Source organism: Etheostoma spectabile, chromosome 21, assembly GCF_008692095.1.
Source record: "Etheostoma spectabile isolate EspeVRDwgs_2016 chromosome 21, UIUC_Espe_1.0, whole genome shotgun sequence".
NCBI lineage: Eukaryota > Metazoa > Chordata > Actinopteri > Perciformes > Percidae > Etheostoma > Etheostoma spectabile.
The window spans coordinates 12,499,331-12,522,555 of NC_045753.1; the positions used below are offsets into that span (position 1 = coordinate 12,499,331).

At 40.7% G+C, this 23,225-nt stretch overlaps 1 protein-coding gene across 6 annotated transcripts in view; it reads left to right on the plus strand.

The window, feature by feature from the left end:
• The first annotated feature begins 1,122 nt into the window (after nt 1–1,122).
• Nucleotides 1,123–23,225, plus strand: part of tanc2b (tetratricopeptide repeat, ankyrin repeat and coiled-coil containing 2b) — a 147,329-nt gene continuing 125,226 nt past the window's right edge. For all 6 annotated transcript variants that reach the window (XM_032502276.1, XM_032502279.1, XM_032502278.1 and 3 more), the window contains exons 1-2: nt 1,123–1,497; nt 17,625–17,738. The gene's annotated coding sequence lies outside the window, so the exon portion shown is untranslated. The remainder of the gene's footprint in view (nt 1,498–17,624; nt 17,739–23,225) is intronic.

Sequence of the window (23,225 nt, forward strand, 5' to 3'; positions counted from 1 at the left end):
CGCCGGACCAATCCCGGGAGTGGAACGTCGAGGATGTGGACCAGTCACAGTCAGACTGTAAAGGTTGGTGTTTTTGTTGAAGATAAGAAGGTAGATTTGGTGCCTTAAGGAACACGTTTTGTACACAAATGTAGATATTTTAAGACCAAACCCTCCCTGATCTATTGGGAGAATGAGTTACATATTTTGTATAAGTCACTGAAACGGGTTAAGGATTTAAAAATTATAAATAAATTGTTTTATTAACTTGAAACTCAATGAATTTGAATTTTATTTTCTCCTTTATGTTGATTTGTTATGTATAAGCTCCTAGGTTGTGGTTACTGTATATGCTTGACCCTGTGCAAAAGCTCTATTTTTGAAGTGGATTTGTAAATATGCCTTGTTTTGTTTTTATGTCTGTCTACTGAATGAAAGAAAGACGAGCGACAATCAAACACTGTGCAAAGTTAATTTTACCCTATATGCAACATGTGGACTCATGATTGTAATTCTGTCTGATAGGCCTGTAATTGTATTGACTGATTGAGGAAGAGGTCAGGATAATGTCTAACTCTGGCCAACCTTTTCTCCTTCTCCCATTCAAAATGTCAGATGCCATGATCTCCACGGGAAATTAATTGAAATTTGATTGCCATCGACCTTGTTTCTCTTGAATAATTCTGAATGATTTAGGTATTAGTGCCTTATTTCATCATAAATAATTCATCAGGCCTGCCTTTCCACCCCCACTGTGTGTTTGTTCCTGTGCTCCGTCTGTCCGCCTGGGATTTAAGCTCTAACTGGTCAGTTAAAAAAAACACTATTAATACCGGAAGTAAAACAGTAATGACACAAATGTAAAACACGATAATACGTTTGATTTAATTATGTTCATGTGTATTTTTAAGCATGGTTAGATTTTTGGTTTGCACGCTGTACACAAGACAATGCAAACGTTGCAACTTTTAAGTGTTTTATTTTGAAAGCGAGTACCGGAAGTACCATAATTGATGGCACTAGTGACTTGACACAGTGATAGGCGCAGGTCAGTGCTCCATGTTGCAGCGCTGCGTGGCACTGGGGCAGCACCGACTGGCTCTGACTGCAGCATACACACACACACACACACACACACACACACACACATGACTTGAGTTGTGGATGGCCCCGACACTTGGCACATTTAGCGGCCGAGAAGTAGCCGCCAGTCCGGGCACTGCTACCTGCTGCAAACCGTGTTTGCGCCGCGTACACCAATGGGTGTCGCTACTGTGAGCGTGTTCTGCATCGGGACTGAATGTAGCCGCTTCGATCGGTGCAGTTATTTTCAGAGTCACTTGCTTAAGCTATTTCGGACCGTTTGAAAACGTGTAGACTGGTCGGGTAATCTGGATTGAGGAGCTGCACGGAGCGCTGCAGCAGACACGGCACCCGGAGCCGCAGCAGCAGCAGGGGAGGCACGGATGAGATGCCAAAAAACTGACCAGAAAAACAAAAGGTTCAAGTCTAGTAAAGGTAATCTGTCCTCTCTTTGTACAGCAACTTCTGCTCTTTACAGCCGCTCCTAATATACATTTGAAAGTTTATTTGATTTTAAATTGAATAGCCTACAATGTGTGTGTGTTATATGTAGGTGTCAGGCTCCCGCAGCAGCCAATCTATAACCTATAACGCCTGTGTCTTGCCTCAGCTCATAAGCAAAGCCTATAACCAGCTAAGCCAATAAACACCCCCAGTAGTGTTTAATGAGATAGACTTAGCTGCTCCTTTGTACACAATAACAAGCATTTTTTTTGTAAGCAGACCGCAATACAGTTTCATGACTTTCACATAAGAACTGTGCAACCAACACATAGTTGTGTTGTAATATTATATGGTTTATTGGTGATTGTCATTCATGCATATCCTTTAAAAACCAGGGTGGCTACCACATACTCTGCAGATGATTTTAAAACAGAGACCATACAGGGTGAATGAATATAAAGGTAATTGTGTATTAATTCATACACAAATATATAGCTACCTTGTAAGGTGAATTTAGGGGATACTTACACTTTATGTGTAACCTATATTCAACACATGCAGTCTCGGGTACAAGGGTTTGCCCACCCAGACGACAAGCTGTCCATGAGTTGTAGAGGTTTATATGGAAGAAGCTGTTCTTACTTGTTCAATGGCTTCAGGCCAGCACCTACCTCACTCAGCACAGCCTATTATCTGACATCTGGTCCTTCTCGACAGGGTCTCATGTGGTAATAGTATGTTTCAACAAAAGGCCGTTAATCTGTGTAATGTCTGTTGTTTGGAAGGGGAAAACACTTATTTCCCTATGATCACCATTTAGCACACTATATGGTGGAAGTCTGCTTTGGATGTGAAAACCTTGGAAGTTGTTTTACATGTTTTCTCTTTCTTGGTTATGTTGTTAGGATTAAACATGGTGCAGATTTGTAAAATGGCAAAACTGTCACAAAAAAACCATGCAATTTTTAGGGCATTGTTTACACACACACACACACACACACACACACACACACACACACACACACACACACACACACACACACACACACACACTATATGCCATTATGGCATCCAGAGAACTGCTGTGATGAAGCATTTATCATAAAAATAGGTCTGCAACTGGCAACTGGTAACATTTGGGTTCCAGTACTCATGGTTTTTGTATGATGCTGGAGATGACCGCTATCTTGCAGTAGTTTTTAATTTTTTTAAATTCCTTATCAAGTTCTTGGATTTTAGCTCGGCTCGGCATCGCATCCATAACATGAGCTTTAGTTTTGCTTCTTCTTGCTATCCCACTCCTGACACACATCTGTGAGTTCACACTGAGGTTTTCCATTATGAGATCATGATGTTTTTTTTTTTTTTTTTTTTTTTTAGTCAACCATACCTAAACCTTCGTCTTTTCAGTGCTTATCACTCTCTGCTTGGGGGGGAAACTACAAGGTCTTGTTTTCCACAGTCCGAGCCAACTCAGTCCCTCCTCTCACGCTCACTGACAGGCCAAAGGTCAACACCAAAAAAAATCTGCTGCAGCAAATTGGTGCAACTTAAGTTTGACAGAAACCAACCTTCAGTTTCACGGTGTACTTAAGAAAGGCACAGTATGAAACATGCCTCAAATCATTGAATCAAAACTGATACTAAAATAAGGCACTCTAAACTCCCCATGTCTTTATGGCACCAGATAAAGTGTAATTGATTGTTGAGAGCAAAATCGTTACTACCAACTATGCAGGCGCATTTTTTTGGGCTTTGTGGTCTTTAATTGACAGGATAGCTTAAAGACAGGCAAGGTGAGAGAGAAACAGAGAATTGTTTTCTCTCCCTGTTTTTTTAATCTTAAATGTATGTATTTTAGTTCACTCAATGAATTGTATGTATGTGTTTCTTCTCACATTATTATTCTTGATGCTTTGGCAATATTGTTATTTATGACATTCGTGCCAATAAAGCAATTTGAATTGAATTGAAAGAGAGAGAGAGATATATGCCGCAAAGTGCCGCAGGTTGGATTTAAACTCAGATCGCTGCCAAGGACTCAGCCTACATGGGGCGCACACTCTACTAGGTGAGCTAGAGGTCGCCCCTATGCAGGCTTCATTAAGTGAAACTGTCAGGAATTCAATTTTACACAGAACGTGAAATCTTAGTTTGTGTCTCAGTGAATCCTTAATAGGAATGTCCACCCTTAAACAGGAAACCTCAGTTAAAAACAGCTTCTTGTGACATTTAACATTTAGTCCAAACTGTTCATTTGGCATATTTTATCTTATTCCACTGGGTATCTGTTGTTGTTGTTTTTTTAAGCATGGCCATGATCGTTCTCTAACCATGTGTTTATTATTTAAGTCATGACAACGAAGCTCCCCTGACCTTAAAGGAATAGTTTGGATCTTTTTAAATGGGGTTGTATGAGGTATTGTATTCTTATCCATAGTCAATGTATCATAGATGGTGGTCATCCAACCCCCAGTTTGGAGAAGTGTATGCAATGTACAGCTAAACAGATTTTAGATACCTAAAAAAAAAAGGACCACGTAAAAACAATTTCAAATATTTTATTTATATATATATATATATATATATATTTTTTTTTTTATATATATATCTATATATATATATATATATAGATATATATATAGATATATTTTCACTGCCTTGACTAGAGATGTTCCGATACTGATACTAGTTACGGTATTGCTTCCGACACTGCTGGATGATAAAAGAAAGTGGCATGAATGTGGCATTCATTGTTTGTGTTTGTTTATGTTTCACAAAGAGTTAAATCATATCACATCCATACAGGGATAGCGGTATACAGTTGTTAAAACATGATAAAATATGTAACACACTGGTATCGGATACGTAAGTTCAGGTTTTAGAATCGGTTTTGGGAAGCAAAAAATGGTATATATGGAAGTATAGTTTCTGTTCTACTTGTGCTCATATCTGTTAGTTAGTTGGTGTTAATGTGTGACTTGGGTGTTTTTAAAGGGTTAGTTTGGATACAACCCCGTCTTAAAATATCCAGGCTATCCCTTTTAACAAAGTTGCAATTTGAACCCAAACCATGATCTTTTCCTAAGCCTAACCAAATGTTTCTTTGTGCCTAAACCTTAACTATGGCATCAGATAACTAAACATTTTTTTCAACAGTGTTTTTTAACAGTTTTAGAAGGCACAGACAAACGATCAGATCGTAAAATGCTTCTGTCGTTCCAGAGGGCACAGACAAACAACGTAGTTGGGTGTTTAAATTGGAGGACTTGTTGATACAAGGGGAGATCCATTGTAGAAGACACATAGTTACCATTTTCTCTCCTGACAATAATGGAAATAGAACAGCCACAGACATTTCTTTTACTTACTAGAAAACCTCTTGTTGCTGCATGGCTATTGCACATTTCACTAAATCCCACTGGTGCAATGTTAAAGCACATTCTTAATCAGTGGGCTATGAAAGTCATTATGGAAATGTAGAAAATCACCGATGTAAATCAGGAGTGGACAAGGCAGGGTGAGGCACAGTGGTTACATCAGAAAGGCATTTGTCATAAAATAATAAAACAATAGATTGATATATAATGTTCAACTCGAAACTTTTCCATTTGAAGTACCACCAGCACTTTTTTTATAGACAGTTTTATACAACTTATACTAGTAACAAATATATATGACACCGCACTTTGTATTCTATAAAGTGGTTGGAGTTAATTAAGAGTCTTCTAACTGCAGAAGAGGGTTTGAGTGCTCCTTCAAAAGTCTGTTGTTTAATGAGGTAAAACTCTTCCATAACAGCACTGGGCTTCACTTTCTAAATCTTATCAGCTCTGAAAACGTGAGATTGTTTCCCATACAGGGAATAAAGGTGTCATACTCCAGGATGTTTTGATTAATTTCCCTAAGCACTGAGGGGAATGGCTCTCTTTATGGGGTTTTAATCAGGGAAAGCAGTCAAGGAAACTAGGGAGCCTATTGAAAAAAAAATGCTTGGCTTTTTATATATAGTTTTATATGAACATGTAGAGTATGTGTGCGTTGCAGTATGAATAGCGTAATCATCAGTTTAGTAAAAAGTGCAGTGTAATTGATATTTTCGGTCATCATTATTTATTTTCTTTCTTGGCCAGTAACTCAATTCCGAACCCTGAGAGTGGGCAAGGCACTCCCATTATAAATACAAGAAGGCAAAGGGAACCACAGCAATGGCATTGTACACAATTCAGTTACATCAGAAAACACCAGCAGCAGATTTAACGAGTTGAATATCTGTGAATAAAGATATTCATGATTGTCCGTAAAACACTCTGAAATTGCCTCATTTGGAAGAGACACCGGTGCACTGAACTCCTTTAATGAGGGACTTATTCTCTCCAGGCATGTCCCTCATTTTGGTGTGGCCCTTTGATTATGTAATAATGATGCGAAAAAGGCGTCTTCTTAGCGCCTCATTCTTTCTTGTTAGTGAATGGAACCGGAGGTAAGCTGGGCCGTTTCATCTTGGCTTTTCAGCCCTGCTGTCAGAGGAATAATGCTGTGGTTAGCTGCTGCTCCTCTTTTGTCTCATGTACTGCTGGGAGTCAGTGACATTCATTGAGTTCTGATGGGTACATTTTGACTGTTTCTCATTCCTACTTGTACCACATCGCCTTTGACTGGATGAAGATTTTGATTTTGAGTTTGTGTTAACAATCAGCCCTGTTGCTGCAGTTCAGCCTCAGACGGTTGAGCTTGTTTTGGGGTATTATACAGTATATCCCAAATACCACTTCATATACCTATTCTGTGGCTTTGTTGTTGCAGGAAAGGGATACCATTATAACCACGACAACTATGTGGCAGTGTTTTTAAAAAAATAAGCCCAACCAGGATAGATTTGAAAGTGCTGGTGAGACTTTTGTTTTTTGCCAGTTTCTCTTCAATGATGTTGGAGATACAGCGTAAAAATGAATCCAGCAGCTCAACCAGAAATGCAGCGCGGGATCAAAGTGCTTTAGTGTTTTCGTTCGCTACATACAAAGGAGGCTATTATTATGATATGTAGGCCTAGTTACAGTTTCATAACAATAAATGGGAGCACTGCATCAATATGTTATAACTTGAGGTTTGGAATTCTTTCACTTAATGTTTAAGTCTGCCTGTTTTTCACAGCATAGCATTGTGTATATGTGTTCAGTTGCCATGAGTTCTTTCTTACAGTCTATATAGAAGAAGTGTTGTAACTATTACCAAACTACTATATGTCCCAAAAGAGGTGTGTTGTAAGATCTGCTCTTTAAAATCAGAAAGGCTGTAGAGTATATAATCCAAGTCTGATAGTTATACCTTCCTGTGATCCTTTCTTTACTGCTTACTTTTATTCACTCTTCTCCATTAAAGACTACAGCTGATTTATAAAGCATGCAAAAACCTCTGATTTGGACATGAAAATCATGTCATTAGCATTAATAAATGCACTAAATAACTTTATTCTTATTTTTTATTTTATAAAGGACAACACACATTAATTAATATTTCTGTAAATGTGCCAGTGTTAGCCAGCTGGCTAATTTTCAACTGTAGTCCTGTGGCCAGATGATTTTAGACCAGAGCAACGGTAAACAGCAAGACATTAGTACATGTTGAAATGTATGCTGTTATATCTGCTGTGCTGTGTGTGAAACATCTACCTGTGGAAGCCAAACAACAGAACTAATAAGACTATTACATAATCAGGATCATCATAATCAGAATTGACTTGCTGGCCTCTGAGTTTGCACTGCGAACAATAAATAACCGGGGAAAGCCACTTGTTGGAAATGGAGCACAGCTGGTAGCTTAAGTGGCCTGTGAATGCCCTGCAGACAAAATTTAAGTGGTGTTCTTTTGTTTGGATGTAGAAAATTATCTTTTAAAAAGCTAATAAGGCCGGAAAGATGCTGACATGTAAGGACATGTTCAAACTGATGTATTTATGTGAAAATAGCCTGAAAGTAGAGGCCTGTTCTTGCTGAGCCTGGGAAGTCGTTTCTAGCCATTTCTCCTTAGTTTGCGCTGATATGTCATATTGGCAGTTACTGCTGTGACTTGAGTCTCTGCTGCTGTGCAGCTTTAATGAAATCAAGTTCATCACTTCTCTCTGGACAAGTGGAAGTGTTACATGCATTCCTGTATTTGTGCTACCTCTTAAAATTACATGAGATTACTTGATTCTGCCAAGATGGCTACGTTGTTGGTGACCAAAGGTTGGCTAGGCAGCTGTATCTAGTCAGTTTGCCACTCAAAACTTTCCTCCTGGGAGGATCTTCCCTATTAGGCAGCTGCTTGAGCCGACCCCAGCTGCTGATGGCAGATGAATGGCAGAGTATTCATCAGGCTTGAAAGCTGTGTCTCATAGATGGAGCAACAACTATGCTATCAACAGCCTTCACTTGGCAGTGCTGTTGGGAGCAACCAGTGACCTCTAATTTTTTATGTGCATAGTTTTGCTCCCACCAGGTAGTTTCCTCATCTGTCTCCTTCTGTGCACGTTCAAGTGTTGTGCTCATCTCTCTGTTCTTCTTGCTCACAACATCTGGCATTAGCAGATTGCCATGGACTTAGCCATCCGTCATGAAAGCTGCGTATCCGAAATGTGTGCTTTATTAGGTTCAGCACAAGACAAATAGGGTTACCACTATGTCATCTACAGAATGCTTGTGCATTGACACTGCTGCTGCCAAGGCCTTTTAAATGGGATCTGTGGGCTGGCGCAAAGTTGTCAACTGAAACACTAGTGCTCTGTCACGTCTAAATAGCTCCACTGTTCCTCTGTGTGTGGTGTGGGGTTAGCAGTGGGAGATGGGCCTCCGCTCTGTAATGTGAAGTGCTATTAATGGGTTAACGCAATTATAATTTGCCAGGCCTTTCTGTGTCTGTAGAACATAATGGAAACGTTGTTGTTAATATAGCTGCTTCCATTTGCTTTGTGTGATAAAACAGGGTGTGACGATGAGTGTAGGAGTGGACGAAAAAAAAGGATTTTATGAAAAGTAGCATTGTTTTGAGTTTGTGCCTGCGCTGTTTTCAATGACACCCTTTGTATTCAGCAACTACAACAGAAAACCCTGAAAAATAATACCAGTCCAACAGCTGAAGAGGACACAGACACAACCTTAATTCTCCATTGCGTAACTTGCAGACTCTTTTGTCAACAACTGTTTTCAAATTCAAGAATGAATTGACACAATATCACAGTACTTGTGTCATGATATGACATCATTGTGGTTTTAAACATTGTGATATATGGAAATTTATTACCTTTTTTCCCACTTCAAATTATGTTCCCAAAGGAAACAATTTGTCAACATCTGTTTTACCTAAAAATATAATTTTCTCTGTCTGTTCACCTCACTTCAATGTTCTATGTAGTGGACTTAAAAAGCAATTGATTTTATTATTCTAGTACCAAAAAGTTTAATTATCATGTGCAATTAATGTACTCAGTTCAATAGAGGCTGATACTTGGCGTCCCTGTAACAAAACAGTATAACCACTTAAAAATATTGTGATACTATTCTTTGCCCCCCCCCACCCCTAGCGAATAGCCAATGAGAGGCCAGTTCAGTGTGGTTCAGGCAAAGCCAGCTTCAACAATGTTTTTGTTTTTTTTAAATTGTTCCCAGTTTTTTTTTTTTTTACACGTTCTGTGAGTTGATGACTTTAGTCTTGTATCAGTTGTCAGGAGTTTGTCGTGTTGTGTCAACATGTTTGTGATATCAAATCATTTAGCACCATTGTTGCCAAAGAGTCTGCCGGTTTTCATTGCATCTGCTTAGTTCCACGTCCCTGTGCTAATACGATCTGATCTATTATGACATTTTTGACAGAGGAAAAAAAAAATCTGTTCTTTGTATAATGCCTTTGAAAACTTAATCTGGATTTTTACATTCCTCTTTTGTGTCTCCAGTCAAAACACTGTGTGGACCCCCCTCCCCCCTTTCCCCAATATTGCCAGACTGGCAGTAACGGATAAAAAAAAAAAAAAAAAAAAAAAAATCTAGCTTTTTTTCAAACTAGAGGGTTTTCAGTGTTGATTTTTGCTTTTTGAAAGGCATAAAGGTTTTGATATTATAGTTCTCCTTGCTCTGCCTAAGAGTGCCTGAAGATCTTTTTTTCATTGTCAAGAGCACCTTAAGGTTCCCTGGACTAAACGCATGTTACACTGGTCGAGCACATGGCCTCTGCATTCCTTTGGTATTAATACGGTTTTCAATTTTTCTCTAATTCATATCATTATAAACTGAATCCCTTTTGAGTTAGGTTAACTGTTGTTGGGGTTTACGTCCTTGCCATTTGTCTATATTTTGTGACATTGTATAGTAATAAGAGTAATAAATTAAATTATAATTCACAGATTAATCGTAAGAAAAAAATACCTTTAGTTGGAGTCATTCTCATTTCACATGAATAGATGATAAAATAAAGTGGCATGCAGTACGTATGTTCAAGATTGTATTTTCCAGGCACGTACTTATAGATTTTATTCAGGTATAACCTATTAAATAAAGTGTAGCAAAAGAAGCAATATAACATAGTGAGTGGGCTTTACTAAACATTTTAAATGCGGTGCCCACAACTCATTTGAATTAAATGAATCAAAGCTAAGTGGCCCTTGCCCTGTGTGCTGTCAGTCCGGAGCCCTGTAATGCTACGTGGCACAGTATGCAGGCTATTTTTAAGAGCTATTGTATTCAACTCAAGGCCAAAAGGGTTTTGCTCAAGCTGCACACACTTGTACATTTTAAAAATCTAAGTGCATGCAGATCAAAAAGATGTACTCAGTTTTCTCGGTTCAACCAAATGTCAGATTACTGACCGCAATGCTTGAAGCTGCATGGGTTTGTCCCTTGCAAATGAAAAGTCTCCACTCTAGCTTTATTGTGGGATCTACAGTTTCGTACCCCTTGGTGGCAGTTATGTGATGTATAAGTATAATGCACTTTGTGAAACGCAGTATTTTAAAGATCCTGTATTTCTGTGTAAATGCAGAACATTCTGTAATATGTTCTTCAAAATGCATTAGAACCTTTTTAAGGATCTGCCTGTTTTCTATGATATGGATAGACAATCGGCCTTGTTGATAGAGTCCATACACAGACAGCACCAGGGCAGTTATCAATGAGTGGCGTTCTTCAACAGTGGCTAGTATTTAAGGTGGGGGAGTGATCTACTGCTTAGCCTCCAGCCACCAAAATATGTCCTTGTTTAGGCACTAAAGTACATTGTGATAGCAGTCAGAACAGAGAGTCCCCTCTGAGTCAGTCTAAAAATACTCCATACCTCCTCTGCCCCAAAATACACACCAAGGGGCAAGAATAAAGAGGAGCTGCAGGAGGCTAGGTGAGTAAACATGCAAACAGGCTGTGCTGAGCAGAGCAAAATGCATTTCTCTTCCATACACTCTGGCAAATATAAAGAATTAAACGAGCTAGCAATTCAGGCAACTGTTGGAGCCTCCGGGGTAAGAGTTTGGTCCTCCTGTACAAACAACAAACGTGGCAGCATGTACCATATCGTCTTTTTAAACATAAATTTAAAAACCAACTTTTAACTGTCTATCAGATATATTCTGATGCTGGGGTTTGAACTTTTTCTGTGAGATATTAACTTTATAAGGATGACGACAACCTGCGTGCCACTGGTGTTTGTGAACATGCATGTCATTTATTTTCAATCTATGTACCTATAGTTAGTTACAACTAACGATTCTTTTGATGGTCAATTAATCTGTTGATAATTTTCTCGAATAATTGATTAGTTATTTGGTCTATAAAATGTCAGAAAATTGTGAAAAATGACGACCAGTGTTTTCCAAAGCCTCAATGCCAAAATGCCTCAAACCTCAAAACAGTTGGCCATTAATTAGTCGACAACTAATTGAATAATCCTTGCAGATCTAGTTACATTATTACTGGAAGTTTGACTTTGTTTGTAATAATAATAATGGAACTGTAGGCCTATTGTGTGCAGGCTCCCCTCTCTCCTTTACTCATTCGCACATACAAAACCATGTGATGTAGGATACTAATAAGTCAAATGCAAACTGGGCTTACCTGGCCTTTGCTGCTCTGTTACATTGTCTAATTTTCAGTAATGTCAGTTTTTCAGTAACGTGCCTCTCAACAGTTCCTCTGAATCCTGAATATGCAACATGACATCAGACTTCATGTAAACATACACGCCAACTTTCTGAAGCCGAGTGGCGTGTTATCTGTATGCATTTTGAGCTATCCGCATGTATGCATGTAGGCGACGGTTGAGTTGTGAAGACACGCAGGACACGATCCCTGGTCTCCTGGGTAAAAGTCCTGTGTTTTACCCATCCAACACCCCGACCAACCACCCTGCGCAGATTTTTGTCCTTTCATACTACTCGCTACAGTGTAAATTCCAACGCTATTGCAAAGTAATGTAAGTCAATGGAGGCCAAACAGCGTTGACAAACACGCTAAAAAGCGTGTATGCGTCTTGATAACAAGTACTCCGATCTTTTAGCTTTATCCATAATGATACATCCTAATTCATTAGTTAATTTATAGTTTGTATTAATAATCCAAATCTGCAAAGTAACTGAATCTGTCAAACAAATGTAGTTAAGCAGAAGTTTAAAATAGCATAAAATGGAAACACTCAAGTAAAGTACAAGTACATTAAAACTAAGTAAAGTACTTGAGTAAATGTACAAACGTACTTAGTTCCATTCCACCACTGGTTATTAGTGATTTATGTTGTTATGAAGATCCATGAATGTTTTTGCTCTGCCTCTTTACCCTCCGTGACCACACGTTTTTTTATAAAATATTTTAAAACAATGTGTTTTGCGGAACAAAAGATTTGAAGGAAGCATGTCTAATACAAAGAGCGCCAGCCTTCCCTTAAGGTCAGGGTCAGCCAGTTTCACAGTGGGCGACAGGAAGCCAGAGGGACTGCCGTCCCTAAACGACTAATGAGCCTCTAATTGATATCCAGCTGAAGGCCCACAGAGTGTTAATGCCAGTCCTAAGGAAGCTATGTTACGTCCTCTCTTCATTTAGCCAAGAAGACATTAAAGGCCCTGAAGCGTACATTTTTACCATGGAGCCAAAGAGAGGTAATGACACAGTGGTTGGTTAGTGAAATTGTTGGTGTGTGGCAGATAACACAAACACATACATACAATCTCAGTTTCTTCACTTTTGTTCTTATTTTGATGTCAAAGCAGGAGAAAATGAACCATGCTCTCGTTCATGCCTACGTTCTTCTTTTGGTCAGCCGTAGTTCTTCTGCCTCCTCTGTGTCTCTGGCATTTAGACAAAGAGAGAAAGCGAGAGAGAGAAACTAATTTCACTTGAGTCTTCGCCACCATGTCAATTGCAGTATTACGAGCCGAGTAGTAGCCCCACTCTTTTATGAGATGGAACTGCTGTAATGAGATGGATTTTTAAAAAGAAGCTAATCTTAGGGAATGCTTTAAACCAGCTCCCTAACCATATGCCATTCTCCACACTTTGCTAGGACAGCTCTTTGCTGGGACAGCACTTAGAATGGATTTGCCTGAATGTTTCATTCATCTTGATCAACACTGAATGAGATCAAGCTAGTGTTGAAAATAGCGGCAGTGACTGCAAAGCAACTGCAGACTTCATCATCGCTCGCCTTTGTTGAGTGTAGACCGGCAGATGGCACGTGTTTGGTAAGAAGGTTTGTTTAAAGTCTTGTTAATTCCGTTTGCTTGGGTATTGGCTTCGACACATTGTCATTTAAACCTGTACCTGCCACTTATAGCTCAGACACCTGCAAAGCTGCTGCTCAGATATTCTATTTTTATTTCTCAGGATAAAATATTTGAGGCTGTATAAGAAGTATAAGTAGCTGTTGGAGGTGGTTGTGTTTCTCAGCCTTGGCTCTTCTTACAAGGTAGTACAAAACCTTTGTGTTTGGATGGTTCGGAGTGCTTTCGGTCCTCTTTCTGCTTGCTTCCCACACGACAACATTAGCAACATGTTTTAATGAGCCAAGTTCTTTGCACAAGAGGCTAGGTTTCTCATTTTTAGGTTTTGAAGAAAGGGCACCTGTGCTTAAAGGATACTAAAGCAGGTGAAAAGAGTGTTGCATTGGTTTGGGGGTGAAGGCCAGACTGTCACATCGGCAGTTGTATTTGGGTTGCGAAAGAGTAATTGGCCTCGGCAGTACTTCCACGTCCATTTTAGGGGAAATGTCTTGTTTGCTGATGAGTAGGTCTGTGTTAGAAGTTGTAGCTAATGGGCAACAGTGGGGGGGAATTGATACAGCATAGTGTCGCAATATTTTCTCCGGCAATACTGAATTGATACACAGACACCAAGAATCGATCTTTTATTACACATGTGTTGGTCAGTTTGTCTTCTTGACAATCCCATTTTGCAGCAAGAAAATTGAAGTAAGATGCACAGAGAACAGAAATGTATCTTTTTCTTTGTCAACGATGTTGACGAAGTTTCCTTTTGGGGACATCATTTGAAATTGGGAAACATTTTAATGTTTAAAATTGCAATAATATCGTACCGTGACATAGGTATCATGATTATATCGTATTGTGAGGCCTCTGGTTATTCCCATCCCTAGAGAACAGGTGATAAAGTACCTGCTAAGTAACAGTGAAGAGCCACTGAGCGCAGTGCAAAGCGAAGTTGGGTTGTGGATGCATGTCTGTGGAGAAGTTTCCGGCATCGGTCTTTGTTTGTCCGTTACCTTTAAGATTACAGATAAAAACAAAGTGCTGCTGGGAGCAACGTAACATAAAGTTGTTAATTTACTCAATGTTTACTATTGAGAGAGGGAAGAATGAGAAGTATAGGAGAGAAATCATGAAAAAAGGTTATTATTTTGAGCATTTTAAGCCTTTATTTGATCGGGCAGCTTAGACTTAAGAGGGGAGAGAGAGAGGGGGAATGACATCCAACAAAGGGCCGCAGGCCGGAACCGAACATGTGGTTGCTGCAGCGAGGACTGAGCCTCTATAAATAGGCACACGCTCCATCAGGAGAGCTACCCCGGTGCCCTAAATCTGATTATTAGATTCAAATGTATTCTCATTGTTATAAGCACTGAGGCAACAAAATGCAGTTCCGCTCCATGTTTCAGATCTGCTCCAATATGTAATGGCTTCTTCCTTGGTCCATCCACATACGATAGGAAACAGAGACAGAGGAGTGGTTTCTTCCTGATGGGAAGCAGCACACGTGGGCCAGCGTGAAAACTAAGGGCGAGCATGAACTGCTAGACTTTACACCGAGGCATTTGTATTACATGAAAGCTTAAACACTCATGGTCTCAGAGAGGGAGATGAGAGGAGAAGCTTAAATGTCATATTTATCAGTGAAATGGAGACTTAGAGTGTTGGTCTCATAATGTGTTTTGATCTTATTTCTGGCCTTTTCAGTTAATAATACAGAAACCCGGTGGACCAAGGAGAATTACGCATTCTGAGATTTTAAATGGGATTTCTATAGGGGCAGAGATTTCAATGGATGCTTTTTCTTTTCTTTTTTTCACATTGTATGCCAGATTTAGTTTCAGCAATCCATATCGTTGTAAACCAGACAAATAGCACAGGGAGGTGTTTTGCTCATGACTCTCTTCTAATCAGCGTCTGCTTGGAGGGCAGCTGCCCGGGCCTTTGTGACCCTTCTAGTTTCAAGTGACAAAGGGAGTCGACCTTGGCAAATGCTGCACGCCCTTAACCATTAGCTATCTTCTCCATTAAAGAGTTTTGCATGCACACGCGCATATTAAAGCATAACATTTAAGGAAATCAAGAAAATAAATAGTTTAAGGAGATTGCATTTCATTAAAAGATCACTTTGTGGGATTCCATAATCACTCTATTCACTTTATATTAAGATAAGCCAAATGTTACCCCAAGCAAGGCTTCACAGACTCTATTTAAATTCCCCCTCCAAGCCTGCAAAGCCCCAAACAAATAATAACTCTGAGAATCAAACCGATAATGATGGAGATATGACTTTCTTACTGCTTCTCATTATTATAATTGCTGTAACTTATTTAGACTTCCATTTATTGGCTCATCTTAATTAATGTGTCGGCAACTCAGTGTGAAATTCAGATTAAGTCTCAAAAAGTGTTCCCTACAGAGAGGAATGTGCAAACTATAATTAGAAAATGATAAACAAAGTATAAAGTCCACCCGACACCCTTGAGAAAACTTGATTATTATGTTGCTGTTTTGTCTGATGACTTCTTTTGTGCAGAAGTAACATTCTGCTTCCTTTTCAAAATCTGTCTTAGTTGTCCTTTATGAATACGAGTGAATTCATATTCAGCTGCATTGACACTCGAGGATATTTCCGAGGGAGCATTGACGGTTGGTTCAAAGACTCTGTGAAGCTTGAGTGAGAATTACACTGGGAGATGTTTTCTGTTGGTGTTTGTTAAACAGATCCTGGAACATTATTTTTATAACTTAATTGTAAACCAAGTAATTGTTTACTGGCTATATTAGCCCGTAGGCACAACCCCTCCCTTTATCCTTTATCCTTCATCCTTGCATTATTGGACTTATTTGCACTACCTCCATGACACACACTCTCATAGAGCACCTCATGCACAGTATAATTGTCCTGTCTATGCAAGCGTCTCATGCTTATATATACCTTAGAACATTCATGTGGATTTTTATTTAGTACATTTTCATTTATTGTCCATATTATTCATGTGGCTTTGTTTATTTGTGTTTTTGTTTTCATTATCCTGTTATGTGTATGTTGTGTCAATAAGTTACTGGGACCTTGAATTTCCCCTTGGGCATCAATAAAGTATCTATCTGTATCTGTCTGTCTGTCTGTCTGTCTGTCTACCTGTCTATCCATCTATCTATGTCCTCTTTTAAGAAGGGGTTGGCTAATCAATTATCTATAGAGCAACCTACATGCCACTTGTGTTTATGTAATTGCCCGAAAACCTATACACACATTGGGCCACTTTTGGAACTGTGGTCTGTATAAGGATAATTCTGGGGCATTATTTGTTTTTATTGCACAGTTTATAACGGGTTGAAAGAGAATATGAAAGATACATGTCAAAGACTGGATTCAAAGACTGGATGGCCACATGTGTTTTGAAACCGTCACTGCCCAGTGCCCACGTACTTCCATGCGTCCTTTACGTTGGCATTAATATCAAGCATACATCCACTAGAGGGGGCTCGGAACAAATCGGTCTGGCACTGACCTCGACTTTTCCTTCACTACCATCCAACTCACATTTGCTTCCTTTCCGATCTCCTCCCAGCTATTCCAACTGTTTGTTCTTGTGCCCGGGTGAAGTAACGTCATAGATGTTTAAAATTTCTGACCAACTCGCCTCTCCTCAAAAAGTTCCACCATTTAAAAATATCTTGTTCTATGGTTGTGTCACCTTGGCTACACTGCCCCCATCTCTTCCAGTGGTACTGCTCCGTTTCTGTATCCATAAGCTTTCAGAAAATGCCCACAAATGAACGCAAAGTACAGACAGAGGGTTCTGTCCATATACATATCTAACGTTGAGCATGACTGCGCCTTAACATGCCAAATTAGATGCAGTGTCTAAAGTCTTTTGATAGGTTTTGTAGAGAAGGAAGAAACCAAACATTCAGCAATTTCATCTTAGTGTTTATCTCATGACTCCCACACAGAAATTTCAGTCCCCAGTCTCCCGCCCGTCCTTAACTCGCCACCTAATGACATAATGACACATTTGGTCAGAGTGTTTAAGGACTGTGTGGCTCTACATTACAACTCCTGAAAGCAGCACTTTATGTCAAATCCTCCCCCTGAAGGGGGTGACAACTGTGTACTGTCCTACTCCACCCTTTGACAACCAGGCCTTGTAGCTACCCCCCCCAAACGGCGTTGTTTGCATCACCAACTACACTTTGTGTTCTCTGTTAGAAAGAAGATCATCAACAGTGAACAGAGCGAACAGTGACAGTCCGCTGCATGACTTGCCACACCACTGAGCCTGATGTCAAATTGCGTCTGCCCCCTCTGCTGTGTGTCATTACAGGGCTCTTTCAGTCCATTGCTGGCCTTGAGTTAAAGTTTATTTTTTTTCTGTCACTGTGGTTGCCTTTGTAGAAGACTGTTGGGTGCCCTCTGGAGAGGGATCAGGACTTTGGTTCAGCCCAGCGAAATGTAGCGCCTCACTGCCCTCAAAGCCGGATTTGGAGACCTGCCTGCTGTCTACTCATGGTGAGTCATCTCTCAAGTTTCATGCCACTTGAACTAGCGTATAAAGCCGGGAACTCTTTTCACCTATGGATGCGTCACAGATCAATGTCATCATGTGATGTTGACAATAGATTCATTGTTCAACTTGTGTTTAGAAAGTGGGCCAAGGACAAGAATACATTTACATTATTAATTTGTTTTGGGGTGATTCTGATGCAAACATTATGTAAACTTGCAGAGTATTTTATGTGTGTTTATTGCTCTTTCCCAACCTTTAAAACTCATACAGGAGCAAATCAGCATTTAATAATTGGGATGCCTACCTTTTTAAAATAATAGTTTTAACCTTTTAGATTAAAGGGGATCTGCATGTTCTTTTTAAGCTTAATTTACCTTAACTGATCAGCTTCGGAGTCATTGGAATGGTTATAGGACTTTTTTTCGATTTGAATGGTGGTCGTCTCGCACCCCCCTAGCGCCCGTGAGCTGAAAAACCACCCTTGTAACTTTAGGCAGTGAGTCGCCGGACTCAGCGTCAGGAAGTATCGGGTGTTATCAGGTCTTGCGATGTAACGAATTGCTTCACACATACGCCCATTCAGGTAGTGATGGATTTTTTTTGAGTTTTTAACGCTATCGCCGTGGTTGAGCCGGTAAAAAAATAAGCAGAAAACTAGGAAAGCATGGTCGTAGGAACTGAGAAAGAGGAAACGGGAGACTGACCGAGCAAGGAGTCAGACACAAGTAAACTGGGCAGACAAACATCTATTCCAAAGCTGTAGGGGGAGCTCTATAGAGAAACCTGCAAGCATAAAGCAAAAAAAAGAAAACTGCATAGCGCCACTTTAGGGTAACAGTCAGGTCCATCTTTGCATTTTATGTTTAATTTTAGGAAAACCTTTGTGGGCCTTGAAATTGTTTAAACTTGTCATATAAAAGTTCTCCTTCAGGAATTGTCTTGAATTTGTCATATTAATGTTTCATTGTTTGGTAAAAATCCTGCATGCCATCAAACAAAAGAAGCTGTTAGCGTAATGGACTAAAAATTACTTTTACTTTTTACAATTTAGTGAATTTAAGCTTGAGCCTTTTTCATATTCAAGATAATTAAGAATTTAAAGGAGACTTTTCTTGTAACAGACTGTTTGACCCCGCCACCCTCACTTCAACTATCCACTCCTCCCGCCTTCCTGACACTCACAATCTCTCCACCCCCGATGATCTGGTCTCTCATTACAACACTGGACTCCATAATATTCTCAATTCTCTTGCACCGTTGAAAAGCAGATCTGTTTCTTCCTCGTCTCCGCCCCTTGGTTCCCCCCGATCTGCGTCTCATGAAAGCCAAAGGTCGGCAACTTGAACGTCTCCATAGAAAAACTGGTCTCACTATTCACAAAGAAATGTACAACAGCCACATCCTACGTTACAAGGACTCTATTGCCAGCACCAAATCCCACTACTACTCCACAATAATCACGGCCAACAAAGGAAACTCCAAGTCACTGTTCTCCTTACTTAACAATGTCACCCAACCCCTGGACTCTCTCCCTCCCCATTTGTACACTACCTCCTTCTGCAACTCGGTAATGTCCTTTTTCACAGAAAAAATCAAGAACATCCACCAGCATCTTGGATCAATCCCTCACCTCAGCATCTCAGATAACCTTCATTCATCCACACACTCATTCTCCTCCTTCCGTCTCCCCACTATTTCAGAAATCACAGAGCTCACCCGGAATTCCAAGCCATCTACTTGTAAACTTGATCCCCTCCCCACCCAACTTGTTAAAGCCTGTCTTCCCTCCCTTGTCCCCCTCATCTCTGCTATCATCCACTCCTCCCTTACCACTGGAACCGTCCCTACATCCTTCAAAACTGCTGCCATCACCCCTATTTTGAAAAAACCTGGTGCCGACCCATCCAACTTCAACAACTTCCGTCCTATTTCCAATCTTCCCTTCCTCTCCAAAATTCTTGAAAAAACAGTTGCCTCTCAACTCATTCTCACCTATCCCAAATTACCTGTATGAACAGTTCAGTCCGGTTTCCGCCCCCTCCATAGCACTGAAACAGCACTCATCAAATCACCAACGACCTCCTCATGGCAGCTGATTCTGGACTCCTCACCATCCTCATCCTCCTCGACCTAGTGCAGCATTTGACACCATCTGTCACACCACCCTCCTCAATAGCTATCTTCCATTGGCATCACCCCACTCCGTTAGACTGTTCACCTCTTACCTCTCTGGTCGCACACAGTTCATTCAACTCAAGTCCTGTGAATCCATTCCCTCCTCCGTCACTTCAGGTGTGCCCCAGGGCTCTGTTTTGGGGCCCCTACTCTTCATCATTTACCTGCTTCCCCTCGGCAATATCTTCGCAATTTAACATTCACTTCCACTGTTACGCCGATGACACCCAGCTCTACCTCTCCACCAAACCCTCGTCCACTCTCCCCCACCCACCTCCCTTACGGATTGCATCTCTGAAATAAAAATCTGGCTCACCCAAACTTCCTCAAATTAACAGTAATAACACGAGGTTCTCCTCATTGGCACCAAGCCACTCTTTCCAAAACAGACGGTTTTTCTCTCACAATTGACAACTGCTCCGTCTCACCCTCCCCCAAGGTTAAGAGTCTGGGTGTCATCCTTGACAGCACATTTCCTTTCAACCCCATATCAATAACATACCCGGTCTGCCTACTTCCACCTACGTAACTTTATCGCCTCGCCCCTCCCTTACCCCCACCACATGCTGCAATTCTTGTCCACGTCTCGTCACTTCCCGTCTCGATTTTTGCAACTCTCTCCTTCGGTCTCGCTCACAATCCCTCCACAAACTTCAATTGGTGCCAGAATTCAGCTGCCCGCTCATAACTCGAACCCCTCCATCCACCACATCACTCTGTCCTCAAACAGCTCCACTGGCTCCCGGTCCAGTTCCGTATCAAATTCATCCTTCTACTAGCCATTCAAGGCCATACACACCTCGCCCCCCCATATTGTCTGATCTCCCTCCAGCGTCCCACTCCTCCCGCTCCCTCAGATCCTCTTCCCCTAAACCTGTCTGTCCCCCCCGCCCGTCTCACCACCATGGGGGCAGAGCATTTAGCCGCTCTGCTCCCCTCTCTGGAACTCACTACCCCCCCAACTCAGAAACATTGATTCATTCCCCCATTTCAATCACAATTAAAAACACATCTGTTTATACTGCCTATTCCATGTAAATGTCTGTTGCTCCGCCTTTTCTGTTGTATAGTATTTGTTTTGCTTTTGTATAGTATTTGTTTTGCTGTATAGTATTTGTTTGCTGTTGTATAGTATTTGTTTGCTGTTGTATAGTATTGGTTTTGTTTTGCTGTATAGTATTTGTTTGCTGTTGTATAGTATTTGTTTAGCTGTTGTATAGTATTTGTTTTGCTGTTCTTAATTTATGAATTCCCTGTGCGGCGTCCTTGAGTGCCTAGAAAGGCGTCTTTAAATAAAATGTATTATTATTATTAAATGTCCTGACCCACTGCTACACTGCTACTCAACCTTGGACAATTGACCTTTCACACATTCTAAAATAATGACGCATCTTTATGGGAGAGGAGAGCTCTTACTGCAGAATAACATTATCATCAGAAAATAGATTCATGTTGCCGGATACCTTTTTCATTGTGAATTTTCACAATATGTGCGGTGGAGGTGCTGTCATCTATTCAAGAAGCTGTCTGTCAGAAATCTTATTTTTACGTCCCGGGTACTGATCGATGTGCCGGCTTGGGGCCATATGTAATTACTCTGTGACTGGCCAGCCATGAAATTGTTGTTTGGCTCTGAAATAGATCCAAAGTTATTTTGTAAGAAGTTTTTTTTTTTTTTAATTCCTTTTTTTTTTTTTGTAGAAAGAGTTCATATCTGAGTGTGACCTCTGCAGTCTCGTTACCAGAGTTTAAACACTGTCCTCTCCACACATTATGTCTGTAGTCCGTTTCAAGAGTGTGTCTGAAGATGAACAACTTCTGTCAGCTGTTAAAGGGAGTGTGGAGCTCGCAGGCTGCAGAGAGGTATGCAGTGTGACAGTCGCTGGCTCACATGTACGCAGCTGTGGCCTGCGAGATGCAGGCTGGCAAATGGAGTGGAAGAGAAGTCCCATTAAACCCTGGCTCTCCTCTGAGAAGGAGGCTAACAGCTTTGAACACTGGCCTCTCGCTCCCTCAGAAAGTGCTGACACAAATTTTTGTCTGACTAAAATGCCTTCTGACCGCATGACACTGGCTCTTTTCTTCCTCTGAGATTCCACGGCCGTAAAGCCGGGGCTACACAAAAGAGACACAGTCTGCGAGTGCTTCTTAGGAGGTGGCATGAATTATAATCATACCATAAACTGGCGCAAAGGTCTGCATTACTCACATTTTCGAGGGCGAGGAAGGAATTTCTTTGTTTGAGCAGTTAATTGGGTTTATATTCGCACAACCTTCAGTTTTTCATCTCCTACACATTACGCATCCTGGGAAACAAATTAATTTTGTTCCGCAAGCCTCTCTGTTGAGTGTTCTCTTGTTTAATAGCATCACATATACAATATGTTCCTCGACATATTTTTAAAGCTGCACAAATCCTGTAATTCGCAAGTGTCCTGGACGAGAGACTAACAGCTTTGAACGCTGGGCCTTGTCCCTTTTGGCATGCAGTGTTGATATGTCAGTTTGTGATTGACGGGGCTTTGCTCCTGTGTTGGTCACTGGTGCAAAGATGAAACATGACAGTGTCTCCAGGCACATTAAGCACCGGATTCTAGTCCTCCAATTGTGCAGGTCATCAAATGGGTTGTGCTGTAAGCCTCTGGAAGCTCTTGGGCATGGTGGTTTGCAGTATTTTTTTCACAGAGTAGCTGTAGTCACTACGGACCTCGTGTTCCTGGTACAGTAAAACAGATGCATTGATAGTTTTTTTTTCTTCCTCCCGATAGTATAGTCAAGCTTTGACCAATCAGATGCTCCAGGCTGTAAATCTCTGCTGAGTACTCAAGGGGATGATGATGATGAGAGTGATCAGTGTTGTCAAGTTGTTGAAGGGGATCTGAAGAAGACCCCAGTGGGGTGTGTGGGTGGTTAGCTACAGCCCACAGCTACTGAAGGGGAGCTGTGTCAAATCTGACACACTGAAACCCACAAACGCCAACACTGACAGCCAGTTGTGACGGAAAGTAATTTACAGGCAGGAAAAATTCTGTTTGAATTGTGTGGGAGCTGTCCTCCCTGGATTTATCTGGTTGCTTTAGGTTTTCAGTCATCCATGTATGGTGGTAGGTGGGCTAGTTTCTCTTTGGGCTCTGTTAGGACATGTAGTCACAAATCAGCCGAAGATTTAGAGCAGATGAAACAAGAGTTTATTTTTTTTCCCATGCAGCTGGAATGTATGAATAATGTGATGCAGGTAGGATGCACATAACTTTGTCTTACAGACATAATACAGAAGTTGCAGACTTGGATCACTTAATGACCTGAGAGAGATG